The following is a 19,307-nucleotide window of genomic DNA, read 5'->3' as shown; positions in this document are numbered from 1 at the left end:
AACTTTTCAATTTTTGTTCTGCAGAGCTGTGTGAGGGTTTGACTTGTATTTGATGTATCATTTTGGGGTATATAACACTTTTTGATAGCTTTTTATTTCTTTTTTGGCAACAAATAAGGAAGAAAACTGCAATTCAATTCATTTTTTTTACTTGGAGATTTTTTTCTTATTTAATAAAACTGATACTTTTTCTTAAAGTGGTTTTCTAGGAGTTTTACACTGATGGATAGGCCATCAGTATCTGATTGGTGGGGGTCCGACACATGGAACACCCACTGATCAGCTGTTTGAGAAGTCACAATGTATGGGGCTATGCTTGGTTTGCAGAGAAAAGGCCGCTATGCTGATGAGAGCACCACTGCCTTCTCAAACAGCTGATTGGCGGGGAATCCCAGGTGTCCAGGAGATAGGTCATCAGTATAAAACTCCCGAAAAGCCCTGTTACTAGTCCCACAAAGGCACTTTAACAGGTAATCTTCCATAATACACTGGCCTGATTTAGCAGTACAGTGTATTATACTGTCAGTGCTATACTGATCAGGCTGCAAGCAGGCCTAGGGCCAGATCGTCTTTTATATGAGAGCCAAGTCCCCGTTCTTCACTGTATGAGAGACCCATGCAGCTCTTATACTTGGCTTTAGAAAGGCAGCAGCCTAGCCTAAGGCTCATTAGTAACCACTGTAGAAAGATGTATTGGTGGTCACTAATGAGTTAAAAATGCCACCTTATTAACAAAAATGCCAGTAGCAAAAAGCGTGTTGTGCTTTTCATGTTTCTCATAGATCTTCAGCTAACATCTGAAATTAGTGTTTTTACAACATATGATCCAAAAAATACTACTAAAAGCACAAAAGTATAGACAAAAAAAAACACCAAAAACCTATATGTGAAAGCAGTCTAAGGATTATTTTATTTATAAGTAGGATCAGAATAATCTAAGAAGCAATCACTACTCACCTCTCCAATCTACCATCACTGCTCCAGAACCTGCTCCTCTATACTTCCTGGTCTAGGTCTCAGACTTGACACAGAGAAAAAGACTTGGACTCATTCTGGACCCTGTTTTTAAATAAAATCATCCACCCAAAGAAACCCTTTAAAGGGATTAGATCATTTCTAATAGGTGTCGGCAGTCTTCCTCCCCTTCTGAAAGGATCATACTTAACTGCTCCCTGCCGCTTCGGTCTCCTGTGTCTCCATCTTATGGTTTGGGGGTTGTTTTTTCCTTCCCCAGCATGGTCACCTGATCCAGTTCAGCCAACTGCTGTCTTCAGTGGTGATATGTCAGCAAGAAAGACAGACTGATTAATGAGGCCCATATCTATGATTTTCTCTCCTGGTAAATACCCATCCAGTGGTCATCACCTGCATGGACCACCTCACCCACTGAGAAGCTCCCAGAGAAGGTGGGTGACAGCACACTGAAGTCAAACTGTATATTTAGGAAATGTTGTTTTTACTCTTAAACACGGAACATTTGAGCTTATTCAAGCATGCTGAGGATGACTTCAATAAGCTGAAACATTGCTTGTTTTGGAGTAAAGACAAGATTTTCGAAATATCCAGTTTCATTTGTGTGTTGTCACAAGCTTCTCTGGAAACTTTTCCTCTATATATTCCCACATGACACAATTAAAAAATGTTTACTTGCCTAATACTGTTCTCTAAAGTGGCACATACCATCTTCGCAAATGCAGTACTGAATCCAGTGGGCACTATGCAATAATAGCACTATAACATAATGTAGAAAGTATAGGAACCTAACCTAACAAGAGTACTGAGATCCTAAGGGTTCCGTTAATTAGTATTTTCTTTAATTCTTTGTGGATTGACATTGAAGGGGTTGTCCTAACCACTTCAATTTCAGATGATCACCATGCGTCTGGCTCCTGTGCCTTCTGGAAGTCATGGTCACTGCAGGCCAATTGTAGTATAACATCATAAATAGAGATGAGTGAAGTATGCTTCACCAAAAACATTTCTTTGTTAGTGGGTGCAATGGCAGAGAGTGGCTATTGCTCCACTCCCTGTCATTGTACCCCTCAGAGGCCGCGTTCATAGCTGATCGCGGGATCTGATATAAATAACAACGTGTAAAACAAAAAAAAAAATCATACTTGCCTCATCGATTTGGTTGCGATGGGCTGGCCATCACACAGGATTTCATACAAGATCTTCAAGCAAGATTTCAAGTTAGGTTACTTTCACTTTAGCGTTCGGGGCTCCGCTTGTGAGTTCCGTTTGAAGACTCTCACAAGCAGCCCCGAACGGATCCGTCCAGCCCTAATGCATTCTAAGTGGATGCGGATCCGCTCAGAATGCATCAGTCTGGCACCGTTTGGCCTCCGCTCCACTCAGCAGGCGGACACCCGAACGCAGCTTGCAGCGTTTGGATGTCCGCCTGGCCGTGCAGAGGCAAACGGATCAGTCCAGACTTACAATGTAAGTCAATGGGGACAGATCCGTTTGAAGTTGACACAATATGGCTCAATTTTCAAACGGATCCATCCCCCATTGACTTTAAATGTAAATTTTTTTTTTGCAAACGGATCCGTTCTGAACGGATCTAAGTGTTTGCATTATAGGTGCGTATCCGTCTGTGCCGATACCAGACGGATCCGCACCTAAACGCAGGTGTGAAAGTAGCCTTACACTATTTCAGGTAAAATCAATTCGCTACCATGAAACATGAGGAAATTCTGCTTTGCGGCAAATTAAATTTATTGCGAAATTCGGATCGAAGTCCATGGAATTCGATTCGCTCAACACTAATGACCATTCAGTTGAAGACTCATGTCCACTAAAACTAGAGCAACTTTTAACTCTTATTACAGAGGGATTACCCCTCTATGGTTTAGTAGAGCAAATAGTAGTTGTTCTGAAGAGACAACTCCTTTAATGAGAAATGTAACATTGGCATGATATATCAAAAATGTATTAAACTATCCATTGACAAAGTATAAAACTGTTAGTTTGTTCTTCTTCTCCCATTGATAGTAGGAGAAAAAGTAAAAATGACAAAAAAAAACATATACCATGTGATGTACAGTTAGACAGTCAAAAAATATAACAAGACGAACCAAGGGATCTGTGGAAAAAAACGGATCCTCCCAAAAAAACGGATGCCGTATCATTTTTTTTTGAGAGACGCACAATTTGCGGACGCAAAAAACAACTGTCGTGTGCATGAGGCCTAAAACTGGATAAAACCACAGGAGCATGCAACCTGAGGGTGGGTTCACACTAGCGTTAGGGATTCCATTATGGCTTTCCGTTATAACATGGTTATAACGGAATCCATAAGACGGAAGGACAGATCTGTTCTTCTGCCCATAGACTTATGCCTGCAATTGTCTATTCTATTAGGACGGAAAGCAAACGGAATGCCTTTTTAAAGGCTTCCGTTTTGCATTCTGTCTGGGCATTCCGTTATAACCATGTTATAACGGAAAGCCATAACGGAATCCCTAACGCTAGTGTGAACCCACCCTAATCCTGTTTTCCAGTGCCACAGAAGATGAATGAGATCTCTGCCCACAGGGTGGAGTACCATTTGCATTTTGTCACTCACAGACGTCTCGGGGTTTGGGCTATATACTTGCATCATTCCCAGATTTTTGTATATCGCTATTATTATCACATCTTGCCATTACTTGTATTTTAGAGTGTGTTGTAATATATGAGTATATGATAGGAGAATATAATTTATATTTTGACTCTGTGAATTTATTAGTAGGTTTAATCCCTTTAATTCCAAGGTGTCAGGAAGCAAGGACAATTGCAGTTTACGTGTGTTGACACTGACTGGATAGAGCTGGTCATGTCTGGAATTTTCTTCTGTTGTAGCTTGTTGTTGCCCCCGTGTCTGTAAAGCCTTCCTAACTAAACATTGTCACCAATTGTTGGACATGTTGTTTTTTTTTGGAAATCATTTGCATACACCTTTTTTTTGCAAAGTTCCCTGGGGCTGCATCAGCAGTCACACGCTACACAGGCATCCTTTAACTAAACACTGTCAGAACAGATTTTCCTACAGCGCTGATTTTTGCTGGGAGAATTTGCTTAAACAAATTTCACAAACCTTCAGGTGAACTGACAATCATATCAAGGACTCATCTCTGTAGACGAAATTCTCTCCGACCGATTTCCAACGTAGATAAACCCAAACTGTTATTGTTGTTAGAGAAAATATATTCTGGAAAATAAACATGAATAGAAAAGAAAATGCAGGCTATTTCCTACTTACCTATGTCATCAAGCGGATTTCTAGCTGTAAGGATTTATTTAGATGGGTTACTATATTATTATATCGCATAATTCAGTTCCTGTGTATTGCTAAATAAATCTGGCTGCTCAGATGGAAAGGTGAACAGTAATTCTGATAATAATACATAATTTCAACTTTACATTTTAGTTGCAGAACAACTACCAGCCAAACAGTCTATCCTCCCTCCCCTGTAACCATGCGTGTATGTTTTCAGTCTGTTTCCTCCCCCACCCCCCAAAGACATATGTCTGAAGACTGTGCAACTTTCTCCCAACACTTTTAATCGTCGGCTGTTTCTCACCAAAAACGAAATCATCTGGTTTGGCCAACTTGTTTATGGCCAGCTTTGAAATAAAAATGAGAACTTGAGCTAGCCTCCGTTCCATATAACTCTTCATCTTGTTTGATACTTTAAAATAGAGAAGCCAAGATGCAGGTGAGGTATAACCTTTACCCACCTACTCCATTTACAGGTGGACCTACAGGTAGGTACAAGTAAGTTGATGGTTGAAGAACCTATAAAGGCACTCATATGCATTAGTGTATTGTTGACTGAGGCACTTTTTAGTGGGACTGGCCAACAATCTAATGTGTTAGGAGTAGTGTTGGGCGAGCATGCTCGGCCAAACACCATTTTCACTCGAGCATCACGATGCTCGGCACATCGCGGTGTTCGACTGAGTGTGCTCGAGCGCGATGCTCAAGTCTTCTCCCCGCAAATTTGTTGGCTGCTACCAGCCAATAAATGTGCGGGGAAGTACTGGTTCTCACTGCATTGCCGTGGCCATGTTGGTTAATGGCATTACAGTGATTGGCTGGCCGGAACGCGTCATCGGGTGCTATATAGCACCCAATTACACGTGGTTCGGCTCAGTCTTAGTTAGGGAAAGCTGCAACAGAAGGGACAGATAGTTTTGGGACAGGAATTGTTTAGTGTTGAAAGGTGTTAGAGACCCAAAAGTCCTTTTAAGGACTATTGTTTTATCTGGCTGCAATACATATTTTTAGCGCAACCTGCGCAGCCTAAATATCTGTGACATTCAGCGCAATTGTTTGGCCGCTGGTGACAGCAACATTACATGCACTACATCTCCTGTATAACGTTTGCCTTCGCCCATAATGTTTTAGATGGTCAGATCAGCATCAAGCCTTCGCCACTAATGTTTTAGAGGGTCAGCTCAGCAGCAGTCCCTCACCCCTAATGTTTTAAATGGTCAGATCAGCAGCAGGCCCTCGCCCCTAATGTTTTAGAGGGTCAGCTCAGCAGCAGACCCTCACCCCTAATGTTTTAGATGGTCAGATCAGCAGCAGGCCCTCGCCCCTAATGTTTTAGAGGGTCAGCTCAGCAGCAGACCCTCACCCCTAATGTTTTAGATGGTCAGATCAGCAGCAGGCCCTCGCCCCTAATGTTTTAGAGTGTCACCAGCAGTGTTTTAGATGTTCAGATCAGCAGCAGTCCCTCGCCTCTAATGCTTTAGAGGGTAACCAGCAGGCCCTTGCTCCTAATATTTTTGAGGGTCACCAGCAGGCCATCAATCATAATCAATCATGAGGAAGGGCGGGGGAAGTAATGAAGTTGGGAGGCGGGACCAGGGGTAAGGAGCGGGGCGGTGCCACTCTTCACAAGGCAGGAGGGGGGAGGCAGTTAGGAGTGGAACGTTCCTCTGGTGAGAGAGAAAAGAAGACCAGGCAGACGGGCTGGGCATGGTTTGTCATCAGTGGGCGTCTCTGATTTCGCACAAAAGCCTTTAGTGTGGAATTGAGGAGGCGTGGTCACACTCGTTAAGGTAGGCGTGTTTCCAGTGTCATACGAAGCAGTGGTAAGTGTTGGGAATGTCGGGGACGTGTCTGCTGAGAGTGGAGGAGTGTGGTTTTGTCGGCGGCATGGCGAGGGGAGGAGGAAGGCACCACTTGCAGGAACCGGAAAGGGGGAGGAGGTAGGAGAAGGTGCTGAAGAAGTGGAGAGAGGAAAAGAAAAAAGACAATGGAGCTTGTGTGCGTCTGCGGGAGTGGCGCCCCCAGCAAGACTGCGCTCTACGCGGTGGCTTACTTTGCTTATGGGTGGCGCCGCCGCCCATAAAACTACAATTGGCTGAACCTGACAATCTAAAATGTACGGGGAACTCATGACCTCGACAGATGATTTTAGAGGAGTGAAGGATGGGGCATGCTGAATTTCAACTCAAGTTCCTCTTATTTCCTTGGAAGTTAAGCGACTACCAGAGGTTTACAACAGCAACTTTCACTTCTTTCACCATTGACGAACATGCATGTTCGGCCAAGCATGTATGTGTATGAGGATTTAGGAAAGATAACTGCTGGCAGAACAAGGATTGGCCAAGAGCTATTAAAGGTGTATGGTCACCTATAGTCTGGTGAACAATTGTCCCATCCACACAGCTATACACATTTTGCTCTATATTGGTTGTTCAAACTGGCCATACATACATGTTAAAGGTCACTGAGTGCAGGATTGATGATCATTCTGGGAATATACAGTTAGGTCCATATATATTTGGACACTGACACTAATTTTGTTTTTATTACCTGTTTACTAAAACATATTCAAGTTATAGTTATATAAAGTCCAGACTTTTAGCTTTAATTTGAGGGTATCCACATTAAAATTGGATGAAGGGTTTAGGAGTTTCATCTCCTTTACATGTGTCACCCTGTTTTTAAAGGAACCAAAAGTAATTGGACAATTGCCTCAAAGGCTGTTTCATAGGCAGGTGTGGGCAATTCCTTCATTATTTCGTTTTCAACTAAGCACATTAAAGGCCTGGAGTTGATTTGAGTTGTGGTGCTTGCATTTTGAAGATTTTGCTGAGAAGTAAACATGCGGTCAAAGGAGCTCTCTATGCAGGTGAAACAAGCCATCCTTCATCTGCGAAAACAGAAAAAACCCGTCCTAGAAATTGCTACACTATTAGGAGTGGCAAAATCTACAGTTTGGTACATCCTGAGAAAGAAAGAAAGCACTGGTAACCTCAACAATGCAAAAAGACCTGGATGCCCACGGAAGACAACAGTGGTGGATGATCGCAGAATAATTACCATGGTGAAGAGAAACCGCTTCACAACAGCCAACCAAGTGATCAACACTCTCCAGGATATAGGCATATCAATATCCAAATCTACCATAAAGAGAAGACTGCATGAAAGTAAATACAAAGGGTTCACTGCATGGTGTAAGCCACTCATAAGCCTCAATAATAAGAAGGCTAGATTGGACTTTGCTAAAAAAAAAAAACCATCTTAAAAAAACAGCACACTTCTGGAAGAACATTCTTTGGATGGATGAAACCAAGATCAACTTCTACCTGAATGATGGAAAGAAAAGTATGGCGAAGGCACGGTACAGCTCATGATCAAAAGCATACCACATCATCTGTAAAACATGGCTGAGACAGTGTGATGGCTTGGGCATGCATAGCTGCCAGTGGCACAGGACAGAAGCAGCCGGATAAATTCTGGGGTTTTCAGAGACATACTGTGAGCTCAAATCCAGCCAAGTGCAGCCAAACTGATTGGTCGGCATTTCATAATACAGATGGACAATGACGCAAAACATTAAGCCAAAGCAACCCAGGAGTTTATTAAAGCAAATAAGTGGAATATTCTTCAATGGCCGAGTCAGTCACCTGATGTGAACCTAATAGAGCATTTCACTTGTTAAAGACTAAACTTCGGACAGAAAGGCCCACAAACAAACAGCAACTGAAAACCGCTTCAGTAAAGGACTGGCAGAGTACAGAACAATGCATGATTTGAAACCATGACGGTGTACTGTTCTACCGACAGTGACCTTTGAAAATGTGGTCCCAGCTCTCTTAATGTCATTGACCAGCTCCTCCCTTGTAGTTCTATGCTGATTCCTCACCTTTCTTATCGTCAGTGATACCCCACGAGGTAAGATCTTGCATTTAGCCCCAGTCCAAGGGAGACTGACAGTCGTCTTTAGCCTCTTCCATTTTCTAACAATTGCTCCAACAGTTGATCTATTTTTACCAAGCTGCTTGGCAATTGCCCCATAGCCCTTTCCAGCCTTGTGGAGGTCCACCATTTTGTCTATGGTGTCTTTTGACAGATATTTGGTCTTGCCCATGGTAGTAGTTGGCGTCTGACTGACTGTGGGCTGGACAGGTGTCTTTAAACAGCTCAGACAGGTGCTACTAAGTAAGATTAATAAGTGGAGGTGAACTTTTTAAAGGCACAGTAACAGGTCTTTGAGAGCCAGAATTCTTTCTGTTTCTCAGGTGTTCAAATACTAATGTTTAGCAGTGCAAGGCAAATAAATTCTTTAAAAATCATACAATGAGATTTGCTGATTCTAGTTTTTTTCATTCTGTCTCTCAGAGTGGGAATGCACCTACAATGTAAATTTCAGACCCCTCCATGATTTCTAAGTGGGAGAACTTACAAACTTGCAGGGTGTTCAAATACTTCTGTTCCTCACTGTATATTGCCACTGGTAAGAAATGGTTGTTTTAAAATCATAGACACCTGGATCACTCTGAAGACTTTTGCTTATCCAAGAGAAGGTATGTCAGTATGTTAAAACCCTTTCATATTTTTATTTATATCACAAAAGTACATTTGCCTAGTGCCAACATTTATACATTCAGTGTAATGAAAACCTAATATAAGGTGGCGTTGTTAGTTCAAGTTTACATAGGACATTGGTATTATCCTGCAGAAAAATGTAAAAGAGCTCCTTTGTGTAGCTTTCCAGGTGTGCTGCTTGAAAAGAAAATCCCTGATGATATCACATGTGACATTAGAGGATTCATTTATAACAATACACAACAAAGGCATAGCATACTGGGAATATAAATGTGATGACCTAAAACTGGATCTTGACTGTGTATCTGAAACTCATGCTTATTAGTTTCAGATATGATATATAAAATATATTAACCACTTGCCTACCACCCCACGACTTTATACATTGTGGTGTTAGGATGTTAATTATAACCCGACGTATAAAGGTGTCTGGTTACATTATGATCTGCCAGCACATGGCACAGCAGATCACTATGACAGCACTTTTATTAGACAGCCACAGTCACAGTGAAGATCCTAGAGACGAGCCAAAGTGGTCTTTCTGGGCATGTGATCACTGTGATGGGTCTTGCATGGATCCACTGTGAAGAAAAGCATGAAGCCAACTCTCTTTCTGCTCTCTAGTTGTGAAAGAGACCTTTGCTGGTTAAAAACATAAAGAGGTTGTCTGGTCCCAAAGTCAAAATTCTTTTTATGTACTCCCCTTACCATGCATATGCACTACTCACAAAAAGTTAGGAATATTTGGCTTTTGGGTGAAATTTATGGAAAACATAAAAAGTTAATGCTGCAGTGATATTATATCATGAAAGTAGGGCATTTAAGTAGAAGCATGCAATGGTGATTTCCTCATCTCAAAGATTTTTTGAAACAAAATCCAACAACAGTGGTGAGTATACCACCACAAAAATTTTAATTTCTCAATAACTTGTCATGTGGACTTGATCATCAATTACAGCTTGACAACGACGTCAGTTCTTCACACCACCACTAAAGGCTTGCCTGTGGCTGATGAATAGCGCTCTCCTTGATGTTTCCAACATCATTGGTGGCCATTATTTCTGCTCAGTGTTAATTAACTTTCATCAGTGAACAGCACAGAGGCCCACTGGTCCCTTGTCCAGCGTAGATGCCTATGCCCATGCAATGCAATGACGCCTGTGGTCAGGTACCCTTGCAGGTCATCCAGCTAGCAGACCACACTGATGTAAACAGTTTCAAATGGTCTGACGTGACACTTGGGTGCCTCTCACCTCCCTTAGATGTGCCTGGAGTTGTGCAGCATTTATCTTCCGGTTCCACAGGGCATTGTTCACAATGAAGCGGTCATAAATGTAGGATGTGGCCAAAGGACGTCCACTTCTATGCCTTTCTGTGACTCTTCCAGTCCCTCTGTATCTCTGTTGCAACCTGCTAATGACACTCTTTGACACTCCAAGCTCAATGGCCACTTCCGTCTGTGAACATCCTGCTTGAAGCCTTACAATGGCAAGGTATTGTTGATCAATTGTTAGGTGTCATCTTGGTCTTATGATGTCAAAATGTGAACAGCATGATGAGGAGGACTGTTTAAATATCATGAATACCAAACCTACTTCCCCTTCTAAAGTATCATAAACCCATATACATAATAAACTTTAGATCTCATATGTGCTGTTTCTGGTTAATGACACAATTTGCAACTTTTTAGCTTTTTTCACACACTTGCCACTTTTCCAAAAACTGGGCAGGTGCATGGGGAGGAGGAGGGGGCCATGGGCGGGACCTCTGCAGCCTGACACACCAAAAACGTGTGTGCCAGAAAACTGCTCAGGCCGTGAAACAGATGATGTTTGTCGACTACATTTTCTGGACCGACCACAGCTCCAAGGGTCGATCTGGCCCATCGGAGTACTAGAGGATGCTCCAGTGGGCCTTGTCCATGAAGCCATGATGGGCCCCAAAGATCCAAGAGAAAAATATTAGGAGTTGCCTTTTTAGCAGATCACTAGTAACTTTGGTCTTTGTCCTAGGTTTTGAATCAATAAGACTTTATTGATGATATGTGGGTTGGGCCCCGAGAGTAGTCTGCATCATAGTGAATTATACATGATGATATGAGTACAGTGCAATAGATCCATCCATCAGATGAAAATGACTGTCATAAATAACTATGATGCAGTCCATTCGGATCAGGGGTGCCACTGCCACGGTCGGTCCAGGAGATGCAGCCAACATACTTCCCGTGTTTCCCAGACAAAGCACAGTCATGTGATCGGCACTTATTAGGTCTCCGCCTATATGTCCTAATAATGGTCAACCGTTGTCATTACCAAATTATAGATTGAAAAAACATACTACAGTTTCCATCTCTAATCAGATTAATAGGATCCAGACAAAATAATATGATACATATGTATGTGTTATAAACCTTCTGGATCCAAAAAGAGATTCTTGGGGTCATTTATCAAATTGATCAGATTCCATCTTTCATTTTTATGCTCCTTTGGAAAATGAAAAGTGGAATCTAAGCCAGTTCTGCTTTACACCAGTTTGATAAATTTCCCCCTCTGTTTTAACCAAGACATAAAAAAAACTACTGTAATGTACAATTCAGTTTTTTTTTTATTTCTCTCAAACTGGAGGTGAAAATACTATAAAGGCCTACTCATAGACAATAAGAATCTTCTTGTGTTTTTTACAACGTGAATGTTTCAGTATTTTGTGTCAATCTTCTAAACTATTAATCATAATAGTAAATGCTGCAAGTTAATTCCCAAGCTTCATGCAATTCATTTATTCTTATGGGTATATGCGCTATACAGTAGTGTTGTGAATTAGAAGTGTAACTTGAAGCTACCTCATGCTATTCCACCTCCTGCCATTAAGAATACTGGTGTCTTCTTACATTGCGGCGTACCTTGAGTGTAACTGCTACCTCTCCACCCCCCATAGCTGCACCCCTGTAGTGTCTTTACATATTGAGCAATAAATGCAACTATCGTTAGACAGACAGGGACCTACAGTTTGTAACAGTAAGGGCCATTTAAGGTCGTTTAACACGTGCAGACGCAGCAGGCAATTATAGGGATTGGACCGTTCATTCCTAAGTGCCTGCCCATCAGATGAGGTGAGAGCTGTTTTTACATGCAGCAATCACCTGCACTGTATAGGGATGACCAATCACTACTGCGATCGCACACAGTATCACAGTGTGGACCCACTGACTTCAATGGGTCTGTGGTCCACTTGTTGTGGTAAAGTATAGGACATGTCCTATCTTTTGTGTTGTGGATTCCCTTCCATGTGCTTTCCCATCCGTGCATCCACATCTCAAAAGATAGGACATATCCTATACTTACCACAACATGCAGACCATAGACCCATTGAAGTCACTATAATGCCTCGGGCAAACAACTGGTATCCATGCTTTGTGGATCCATTGTTTGTGGACCTTACTGTCGTGTGAACAAACCCTAAGTCGTCTGACATTTCAAAAATTTGTTGAAGCCTGAACTGGATGAAGGTCTGTTAAAAAATACATACAGATTAAAGTAGTTGTGAAAGTGGTTTTATATCCTGAGGTCATCAATATCACACCACCAATAAGCTGTTAGAAGAAAAGGGGGCGTCCATACGTGCGCTGCTTCCTCTACAGCAGTGTTTTCCAACCAGTGTGCCTCCAGCTGTTGCAAAACTACAACTCCCAGCATGCCTGGACAGCCTTTGGCTGTGCGGGCATGCTGGGAGTTGTAGTTTTGCAACAGCTGGAGGCACACTGGTTGGGAAACACTGCTCTACAGGATTAGACTACATGACATGATTAAAAACAGACACACTGGCTGTTTTTCATGGCCATTTTACAGCCTTGTGTGCATCCATTTTCGGTCTGTTTTTAATGGCCATTATACACTGCCTGTCCAAATAATAAGTCGCCACCAAAAAAAAGCATTTAGCTTTGATTACGGCACACATTCGCTGTGGCATTGTTTTAATAAGCTTCTGCAATGTCACAAGATTTATTACCATCCAGTGTTGCATTCATTTTTCACCAAGATCTTGCATTGATGCTGGTAGAGTCTGACTGCTGCGCAAAGCCTTCTCCAGCACATCCCAAACATTCTCAATGGGGTTAAGGTCTGGACTCTGTGATGGCCAATCCATGTGTTAAAATGATGTCTCATACTCCCTGAACCACTCTTTCACAATATGAGCCCAATGAATCCTGGCATTGTCATCTTGGAATATGCCTGTGCCATCAGGGAAGAAAAAATCAATTGATGGAATAACCTGGTCATTCAGTATGTTCAGGTAGTAGCTGACCTCATTCTTGGAGCACATACTATTGCTGAACCTAGACCTGACCAACTGCAGCAACCCCAGATCATAGCACTGCCCCCACAGGCTTGTACAGTAGGCATTAGGCATGATGGGTGCATCACTTCATCGGCCTCTCTTCTTACCCTGATGCGCCCATCATTCTGGAACAGGGTAAATCTTGACTCATCAGATCACATGACCTTCTTCCATTGCTCCAGAGTCCAATCTTTATGCTCCCCAGAAAATTGAAGCCTTTTTTTCTGGTTTGCCTCATTGATTAGTGGTTTTCTTATAGCTACACAGCTGTTCAGTCCCAATCTCTTGAGTTCCCTTCACATTGTGCGTGTGGAAATGCTCTTACTTTCACTATTAAACATAGCCCTGAGTTCTACAGTTGATTTTCTTCAATTTGATTTCACCAAACGTTTAGGGGTGATTGCCGATCACGATCATTCAGGATTTTTACCCCGCCACATTTCTTCCTCGAATAGGATGGGTCCCCACTATCTTTCCAGTTTTTAATAATGCGTTGGACAGTTCTTAACCCAATTTTAGTAGTTTCTGCAATCTCCTTAGATTGAAAGTGGATGGGTCCGCAAATTGCGGAACGAATGCGGACCCAAATTACGGACTTGTGAATGGACCCTAACAGTAATATTGTGTTAAAACTGTCTACCTTTTATTATTATTATTATTATTATTATTATTATTTGTTTTATGCATTTTTTCTTAGTTTTAGAACATGTAAACTATGAGACCTTGTTTTTTTTTATCTGATATAGCCATGTGAACAGTGTTTATAGGGAATTTATCACCTACAGTATATTTTTTACTAATTAAAACCATCTCATTATACATATTCCTTATTTCTAATTGCAGGAGAGTATTGTGCGCATTCTCTGTGCCTTGTGCAGAGGTCATTATGCAGGGAAGGGAAGGAGGTGAGTTGCGACCATCACCTTTTCTGAATGGTGGATCCTATGTTTTCTATATATATATATAGCTGTTACCTTTCATTGCAATCCTGCTGTTTTATAAAGAGATTACTACTGAGAAATTACCTCTGCAGAACAGGAAGTATCAGCCTATTTCTAATGAAATCTTGCTCTCTTTTGTGTAGTCTTCCAGAGTTAATTATTATTTATTTGTGGGATAACCCATTTATAATGACAGATCTCTGTCACTTGATTAAATTTGTATATCTATTCATCATTTATCAATTGTTTAACAATTTATAATGTATTATTGATCTTTTTCTGCTTTTTCACTAAGCAGTTATGATCATTCAGAAATGATTGAATCGTAATAATTGTACAGTGTAAACAGACCTTTAGGCATCAGTATTATCATGCAACCCAACACAAATATCTGGAAAATATATAAATTTATTCAACATATAGGCCTCTTTCACACGGGCGTCATGTTTTTTGCCCGGATAAGATGCGGGTGCGTTGCGGGAAAATGCGCGATTCTTCCGCACGAGTGCAAAACATTGTAATGCGTTTTGCACGCGCGTGAGAAAAATCGGCATGTTTGGTACCCAAATCCGAACTTCTTCACAGAAGTTCAGGTTTGGGTTAGGTGCTGGGTAGATTGTATTATTTTCCCTTATAACATGGTTATAAGGGAAAATAAAAGCATTCTTAATGCAGAATGCATAGTACAATAGGGCTGGAGGGGTTAAAAAAATTAAAAATAATTTAGCTCACCTTAATCCACTTGTTCGCGCAGCCCGGCTTCTCTTCTGTCTTCTTTCTTTAGGACCTGGGTAAAGGACCTGTGGTGACGTCACTGCGCTCATCACATGGTCCATCCCATGATCTTTTACCAAGGTGATGGACCATGTGATGAGCGCAGTGACGTCATCACAGGTCCTTTACCTAGGTCCTGAAGAAAGAAGACAGACGAGAAGCCGGGCTGTATGAACAAGTGGATACAGGTGAGTTAAATTTATTTTTATTTTTTTAACCCCTCCAGCGCTATTGTACTATGCATTCTGTATTAAGAATGCTATTATTTTCCCTTATAACCATGTTATAAGGGAAAATAATAATGATCGGGTCTCCATCCCGATCGTCTCCTAGCAACCGTGCATGAAAATCGCACCGCATCTGCACTTGCTTGTGGATGCTTGCAATTTTCACGCAGTCCTATTCACTTCTATGGGGCCTGTGTTGCGTGAAAAACATACAAAATAGAGCTTGCTGCGATTTTCACGCAACGCACAAGTGATGTGTGAAAATCACCGCTCATGTGCACAGCCCCATAGAAATTAATGGGTCTGGATTTAGTGCGGGTGCAATGTATTCACCTCACGCATTGCACCCGCGCGGAAAACTCGCCCGTGTAAAAAGGGGCCACAGAGTTAAAAAATTAGACAGTTTCCGCTAAATTACTAAAAATAATACATATCATTAGGGTATTCCAGCCTTGCAGTTGTGGGGATTGTGTAGCCAATAATAAAATTTTTTTACAAATGGCTCAGGAAAGAAAAAAATATATATCTCACTAATTTCATGTGTTTCCTTTTACAATGTCTCTTAGTGCCATGCCGTTCCCTAATTCCTGGTACCTCTTGACATGCAGCAAATGACTGCTCAGGTAATCAGTGGATGAATTGGTCACCACAGCGGTCAGTGACTGGCTTAGCACCCATGTGTTGGGAAGCACCAGGAAATAGAGTCCGGTGGGGCTCAGGAAGCAGTGATGGGAGCAGGGGGGGACTGGACATAGACCTTACATCCGGCCAGTGGAAGTTTTGGGGGATGTATTTTGTGCTGCTGGCAGTATTTTGTGATGGACTGTGGTATTTTGCTCTGATGGGGTGGTATAATGTGCCATAATACGATATAGCTGGCGCTGCCATCCACCAATTTGGACCCGACCACAAAACGGGGACAGTTTTAGTATTTTTTCCAGGGCCACTTTAAGTTCCCAGTCAGCCCCTGGGTGGAAGATTGGTGAGATGAGTATTTTTTCTTGTTTTATAGCATTCTGAATGTTTTCTAAATACTTTTTACTGACCAGGTAAATCCCTTTACAGTAAATTGAAATTTAAGCATACAATATCAGTGGAGTAATGTCTGGACACGATATGGATTTATAAAAATATAACATACTCTAGTCTTCAATCGCCCATTACATCATGCAGTTTCCAGAGTTTCAGTTGTTTGTTCGTGGTGCTATAGACACAACAGGTTTCCTGTACAAATGCAGTAGAAATCACAATACAAGTCTTGAATTTGCATGGTGGAATACCCAGAGGCAGAAAATGTATGCAAATCTGCCTAGACAACATGGGAATATTTCAAATGAGGTTGACCTGGAAAGAGTGTGCTGGGGGAGTATAACACTTCATATAAAGACTAGTAAGAGCATGAAGGCAGTAGCTACAGAGAGGGCCAGGGTCAAGTATAAATAATCCTTTTGTAGACTAATGGGGCCAAAGAGTAAAAAAGTGAAATAGATGTTTTCGCTTTTTAGGGCCAGTAGCCAACTGCAGTCTGTACTCTATATTATGAATGGCAGATCAGACATTATAATAGAACCCCCACAGGGATTTTTCATGTTTTTGCTGGATGATCTTTGCTAGAGTGTGGTTTTATGCTACTAAAATACTTTTGGAATACTGGTAAGTCATTTATTTGACAGCCAGATTCCACTTCCTTGTCTATGGCCTACTTTAATCACTTACACAAAAGTACAACAATATTAATATGCTTTAGAACAGAGTTGTGTAACATTTCAGAGTTTATAATAATACAAAGTTCATTTTTTTTTTAAAACTGAGTTCACCTTCTATATCACGGTGGCCTCTTTTAGCTGGATCCCTAAACAAGAGCCAGAGCCATCTTTCTCTTGGTCCATGGCCTACATACTAAATACCTTGATAACTATAAGTCATATTCATCCATGATCGAAGAAAAAACGTATGTGACATTCACCAGTAAAATGTACGGGGACATTTATCAAACTTGTGTAAAGTAGAGCTGGCTTAGTTGCCCATAGCAACCAATCAGATTCCACCTTTCATTTTTTATAGCTCCTTTGGAAAATGAAAGGTGGAATCTGATTGGTTGCTATGGGCAACTAAGCCAGTTCTACTTTACACCAGTTTGATAAATCTCCCCAGTAATCTTTATTCAGAATCATTAAAATCACAGTAAGAACGAGAGGTGTACAGGCCAGGCGACGACCGTTTCACGTTGTTATATGCTTCTTTGTAGCACTGTGATGTAGTGCTATATGTGTTGTATAAATATCCACTCCTCTTATTTGTCCCTTAAGCATACGTATTAGCACCATTTAAAACATCATAAAATACATATTAACAGTACACAGAAAAGTGATCAAATGGATCTAAATCATTCCAGTCATTCAGACCAAGTGTCCCTAATGCATTGCAGCACAATATCCGTGTTGCTTCACATTTCAGCAAATCATTGTCTGTCACTTCTATAAGCCATGGGTCTTAACCTTTCAATTCCCGCAAATTTTAAGCAGCCGCTATCATTTTTATGAACATTTTTAACATGAGATCAAACAAAGGCATCCTTTTCCATTTTAAATTGAATTCTGATGTTCTTTAAATCATGTTTATAGTGGTCAGATAGTTTTACCAATGTAAAAAAAGCCACAAGGGCAAAAATTACATAAACCACAAAAGATGTTTTACGTGTTATAAAATACCATATCATATTCATTAAGGCTCTAATCTGTAATAGTTTCACTTTTCTAAAAAACACACACGGTGTGCTGTCTGCATCTTTTGTGGCCCTATAGAAATGAATGGGTCCGCATCCGTTCAGCAATTAGCTTATGCTACATTCACACAAACATTGTGTTTTGCGGATCCGCAAATTGCGGATACCGGTTCATGTGCATTTCGCAATTTGCCAACCGCACATGCCGCGGCTATAATTTTTTGGGCGGGGCCACGGCACGGAGCAACAGATGCGGACAACACACATGTGCTGTCCGCATCTTTTGCGCCCCCATAGAAATAAATGGATCCGAACCCGTTCCACAAAATTGGATGCCAATTCGTTCATACGGTCGTGTGAATGTAGCCTTAGGCCTCATGCACACGACCGTTGTGTGCATCCGTGGCCGTTGTGCCGTTTTCCGTTTTTTTTCACGGACCCATTGACTTTCAATGGGTCCGTGGAAAAATCGGAAAATGCACCGTTTGGCAGCCGCATCCGTGAGCCGTGTTTCCTGGCCGTGAAAAAAATATGACCTGTCCTATTTTTTTCACGGCCAACGGTTCACGGGCCCATTCAAGTCAATGGGTCCGTGAAAGAACACGGATGCACACAAGATTGGCATCCGTGTCCGTGATCCGTGGCCGTAGGTTGCTTTCATACAGACGGATCCGAAGATCCGTCTGCATAAAAGCTTTTTCTGATCTAAGTTTTCACTTCGTGAAAACTCATTTCCGACAGTATATTCTAACACAGAAGCGTTCCCATGGTGATGGGGACGCTTCTAGTTAGAATACACTGCAAACTTTGTACAAGACTGCCCCCTGCTGCCTGGCACCACCCGATCTCTTACAGGGGGATATGATAGTACAATTAACCCCATCATATCCCCCTGTAAGAGATCAGGGCTGCCAGGCAGCAGGGGGCAGACCCCCCCCCCCCCCCTCCCCAGTTTGAATATCATTGTGCGCCCCCCCCCCCTTGTTAACTCGTTGGTGGCCAGTGTGCGCACCCCCCTCCCTCCCTCCCTCTATTGTTTTAATACATTGGGGCCAGTGTGCGCGCGCCCCCCCAACCCCCCCTCCCTCCCTCTATTGTTTTAATACATTGGGGCCAGTGTGCGCGCGCCCCCCCAACCCCCCCTCCCTCCCTCCCTCTATTGTTTTAATACATTGGGGCCAGTGTGCGCGCGCCCCCCCAACCCCCCCCCCCCCCCTCCCTCTATTGTAATCATCATCGGTGGCAGCGGAGTAGAAGATTTTCATACTTACCTGGCTGCTGGCTGCTGCGATGTCTGCGTCCGGCCGGGAGCTCCTCCTACTGGTAAGTGACAGCAATGCGCCGCACAGACCTGTCACTTACCAGTAGGAGGAGCTCCCGGCCGGACACAGAGATCGCAGCAGCCAGCAGCCAGGTAAGTATGAAAATCTTCTACTCCGCTGCCACCGATGATGATTACAATAGAGGGAGGG

This window comes from Bufo gargarizans, chromosome 4 (assembly GCF_014858855.1).
Source record: "Bufo gargarizans isolate SCDJY-AF-19 chromosome 4, ASM1485885v1, whole genome shotgun sequence".
NCBI classification, from domain to species: Eukaryota; Metazoa; Chordata; class Amphibia; order Anura; family Bufonidae; genus Bufo; species Bufo gargarizans.
The sequence above is the reverse complement of the archived record's forward strand: the minus strand, read 5'-3'. Positions refer to the sequence as shown.